Source organism: Triticum dicoccoides, chromosome 7A, assembly GCF_002162155.2.
Source record: "Triticum dicoccoides isolate Atlit2015 ecotype Zavitan chromosome 7A, WEW_v2.0, whole genome shotgun sequence".
Taxonomy (NCBI): domain Eukaryota; kingdom Viridiplantae; phylum Streptophyta; class Magnoliopsida; order Poales; family Poaceae; genus Triticum; species Triticum dicoccoides.
The window spans coordinates 144378708-144383619 of NC_041392.1; positions in this window are offsets into that span (position 1 = coordinate 144378708).

The following is a 4912-nucleotide window of genomic DNA, read 5'->3' on the forward strand; positions in this document are numbered from 1 at the left end:
ACCCTCTTCAGCTCGGTAGAATGCGGCGGCGTCGGATACGCTGCGGGGAAGATCTGCGAATGCCCCTGGAGAACTCCGGATTTATGCTGAGGCCGGACACCCTATGCCCTTGAGCGACCAGCTGAAACAGCTGGTCGAGCTCCACAAGGCGGCCGAACAGGCCATGAAGGGCTTCATAGTTTGGCTGTGTCCCGGAGAGGCCCTGCCTGGGAGCTACTTCGGGCTGGTGCGGCGGCTAGTGGAGGCCTGTCCAAGGCTCGAGGTCATCAAGCGCTCCGTCTGCATCGAAGGTGCCCGTCGGGCCCTTGCCCGTGCAAAGGTGCACTGGGGTAAGCTGGACGGTGAGAAGCTTGTGAAGGACGGGCCGCCGTCGGGGAAGGAGCATCGCAAGCCCGAGAACTATTACAAGGATGTTCTTGCGAGTGCCCGCCTTGTGGCGGATGAATGTACCAAGGATGTAATTTTTGAATAAACTCGCTCATTTTTATCCTGTGCGCTGAAAACTTGTTCATATGCGCTTAAGCAATGCTTGTTGAATTCAAAATATTATTTTCTGTGCGGCCATTTATCAAAAAATTGAGAGATGGCCAGTCGTCGGCTTCTGCCCCCATGCCACTAGTGCTGGGGTGTTTGGGATAAACCTGAGCGCTCTTTTTCCCATAGTTGGGTCCTTCGAGGGAGGCGCTCAGCACAACAAACCAGGCAATCGGACTATAATGCTTGAACACTCTCACTTAGCCATAGAACTTTATAATTTTAAATTTCGGCGAAGCCCCTAGTTCGGAAGACCGAGTTCGGGGCGCTATCCACGCCTTGGCCGGACAAATCCGGCTCCTCGCTCGAAGCGGCATAAGTCTTTAGGGACTCGAAAAAACCTCTCGAACATCGACCGGTCTCTCGCCTCATCATGACAGTAAGTTTTAGCTTCTCCACTGAGGTGCTTAACCCAGCTCAACCGGGGCACAATCGCAGTGGTTCTCCTAGTGCTACCTTAGCCGATATAGCGGAACGTAAGGCACCAAAACATAGGAGCCGGTCAAACCCAACTATTGACCCAAATCATGATTCGGAGCCGATGCATATAGTGCAATAAGTTCGGGGTGCGGCACTGTGAAAGTGTATGGACTTCTCACACCATATTAAAGGGTACTGAAGCCCCTGGCGTACTTGCTGTACCACAGTGTACGGGTGCAACATGTCATTAATGAACATATATAAAAGAGAGTAATGCAGAAAATAGGCAAAAGCTATGCATTGTTTAAAAAAAGGCTATTTATCAAAGCTGAACGATATAAATAGTGCGGTAAGCAAAAGATATTGGACTATTCAGTATGTCCTGACCGGGGGCAGGCCGCGGAATTGTATTTAAAATAGGTATATCGCTCGTAACAGAGACCACCTGGGAGTTCCATAGTGTGGCATGGCTTGTCTGCCTCCCTGGATCTTGCATCGTTTGTGCGGCAGTCAAATTGCCGAACAGGTCGTCCAAAGTATGGAGTCCTGAAGGTAAGAAGAAAAATTAAAAAGAGAATCTGGCAGCCCCTAGTGCGTTTTAAGCCGTATTCTGGGCGTGCCGTTATTGTGCCCCTTCCCCTGTGCCCATGGTATTTCAAGGGCGTAGTTATGTATGCGAGGTACTGGTTTCGCTATCTCGCGATAGCTGGGGTTGGGGCCGCATTGCTAAGCTTGCTCAGAGTGTGCCAGGCGGTCCTGCTGTGGGTTTCTCCGGGCGCGCTTGGCAGTGTCTGGCTTTTTAATGGCCGGACTGGAGAATTGCCTGAGAAGGATACTTCATACCTCCGCTGCGAGAGCCGCCGTATGCTCCTCCGTATGGAGGGAGCGTTCGGTGTTTCCGTTGACCGTAATTACTCCTCGAGGGCCTAGCATCTTGAGCTTGAGATATGCGTAGTGCGGCACCGCATTGAACTTTTCAAATGCGGTTCGTCCGAGCAGGGCGTGATAGCCACTGCGAAACGGGACTATATCGAAGATTAACTCTTCGCTTCGGAAATTGTCCGGGGATCCGAAGACCATGTCAAGTGTTACTGAGCCTGTACAGTTGGCTTCTACACCTAGTATAACGCCTTTAAAGGTCGTTCTTGTGGGCTTAATCCTTGAGGGATCTATGCCCATTTTCCACACTATATCCTGATAAAGCGGGTTCAGGCTACTGCCGCCGTCCATGAGGACTCTTGTGAGATGAAATCCGTCGATGATTGGGTCGATAGCCAATGCGGCGAAGCCGCCATGATGGATTCTAGTGGGATGGTCCCTTCGATCAAAAGTGATCGGGCAGGAGGACCATGGGTTGAACTTTGGGGCGACTGGCTCTATCGCGTATACGTCCCGTAGCGCACGCTTCTGCTCCCGCTTGGGAATGTGGGTTGCGTATATCATGTTCACCGTCCGCACTTGTGGGGGAAAGCCCTTCTGTCCATTGTTGTTCGGCGGCTTGGGCTCCTCGTCGTCGCTGTGCAGCCCCTTGTCTCTGTTTTTGGCCCTTAACTTGCCTGCCTGCTTGAACACCCAACAATCCCTGTTAGTGTGATTGGCTGGCCTTTCGGGGGCGCCATGTATCTGGCACAAGCGATCGAGTATTTGGTCCAAACTGGACGGGCCCTGAGTATTCTTTTTAAATGGATTTTTCCACTGACCGGATTTATAGCCTTTGAATCCAGCATTGACTGCCGTGTCTTCATTGCTGTCGCTGTTAACGCGGCGTTTTTGCTTATTTCGACGTGTCCTGCCACTTTTGTCCTTGGTATCCGAATTACCAGGGTTCTTTGATAAGTTGTTACTGCGAGCTAGCCAGCTGTCTTCTCCTGCGCAAAAGCGGGTCATGAGTGTCGTGAGGACTGTCATGGATTTCGGCTTTTCCTGTCCCAGGTGCCGGGCAAGCCACTCGTCGCGGATGTTATGCTTGAAGGCTGCTAGGGCCTCTGCGTCCGGACAGCCGACTATTTGGTTTTTCTTTGTTAGGAACCGTGTACAGAATTGTCTGGACAATTCCTCTGGCTGCTGAATTATGTGGCTTAAGTCGTCGGCATCCGGCGGTCGCACGTAAGTGCCCTGGAAGTTGTCGAGGAATGCGGCTTCCAGGTCCTCCCACGAACCGATTGAGTTTGCTGGCAAGCTGTTAAGCCAATGCCGGGCCGGTCCTTTAAGTTTGAGCGGAAGGTATTTGATGGCGTGTAGATCATCGCCACGTGCCATGTGGATGTGAAGGAGATAATCCTCGATCCATACCGCCGGGTCTGTTGTGCCATCGTATGATTCGATGTTTACGGGTTTGAAACCCTCTGGGATTTTATGATCCATTACTTCATTCGTGAAGCATAGCGGGTGCACGGCGCCTCTGTACTGGGCTATATCACGACGTAGCTCGGAAGCGCTATGTCTGTTGTGTTCGGCCCGGCCGAATTTGTTGTATCCGGAGTGAAGATCATTGTCACATGCCGTAGGGCACCTGCGCGATCTGTAGATCGATCTTGTTTGTCTTGCCTTATCCTCCAGTATGTCTCGCAGGTCGGGCGCATTTTCCCGTGCCTTAGTTGAGCGGCGTCGGGGCATGGCTTGCGTGGAGGGCCGAGGGGCCTCTCTGTCGCGGCCGCGAGGTGGCCGGTCTGCCATGTCATGCGCTGGTGATGTAGGTGCTTCCTCCTCTGATTGGGGTAGCGGCCTGCGCTTCGGGTAACTCTTGGAGGAGCGTTCGGGTTCATACTCTTCGGCCTTAAGGACTTTAGTCCATCTGTCAACTAGCAAATCTTGGGCAGCTTTAAGTTGTTGCTGCTTTTTCTTGAGGCTGCTTGCCATGGCTAAAAGCCTGCGTATAAAACGCTCTTGTTCGGCGGGGTCTGATGGTATGACGAATTCGTCGTCATCGAGGCTTGCCTCATCTTCGGAGGGAGGCGTATAGTTATCATCCTCGACCTCTCGGTCTGCCACTCTCTCATGAGGGCTGGCTTCTCCATCTTCCTGTGCCGAATCTTGCTGAGGTGGGTGTTCTTCGGCGTTATCCGGGGTAGTATTATCTCCCGTGCCGGAATCACCGTTTTTGCTTTGGCGGGATTTAGAGCGGCGCCGTTGACGCCGGCGCTTTGGCTGTTTCTTGGGGGCGTCATCCCCCACTGTTCCATCGCCATCTCCATCTTTTGGAGTATCCACCATATGTATGTCATATGACGAGGTGGCCTTCCAGTGCCCTACAGGTGCTGGTTCCTGTTCGTCTCCTACATCGTCGTCCATGCCGTCGATATCTTCAGAGCTGAAGTCAAGCATGTCAGTTAGATCGTCGACAGTGGCTACAAAGTGGGTGGTGGGTGGGCTTTGAATTTCCTTATCATCCGTATCCCACCCTCGCCGACCGTAGTCCGACCAGGGCTCTCCTGATAAAGCGAGAGACTTAAGAGAGTTCAGGATGTCACCAAAAGGCAAATGCTGAAAGATGTTTGCGGCGGTGAACTCCATTATCGGCGCCCAATCGGATTCGATTGGCAGGGGTGCGGGGGGTTCGGAGTCCGGGGAGGAGTCCGGATCCTCCGAGTCACGGGCCATGCGGAGTGCGGGGCTGGAGTTCGGCTCGATCGCCTCTGAGATCGCAGCCCCTGAGGCAGCGTCTAACCGTTGATCCTCGATCGGCACAGTATGCTCCGAATCAATGGTCGAAACCGATGCGTATGCGGCCTCCAAGGCGCTGTCCGGTGGCAGAGCTATATCATGCCCATCGAGACAGTGCGGCGCGCTTGGCTGTGGCTCGAATCCATCGAAGATCAAGTCCCCGTGGATGTCAGCCGTGTAGTTTAGGCTTCCAAACCTGACCTGATGGCCAGGGGCGTAGCTTTCGATCTGCTCCAGGTGGCCGAGTGAATTGGCCCGCAGAGCGAAGCCGCTGAAGACGAAGATCTGTCCAGGG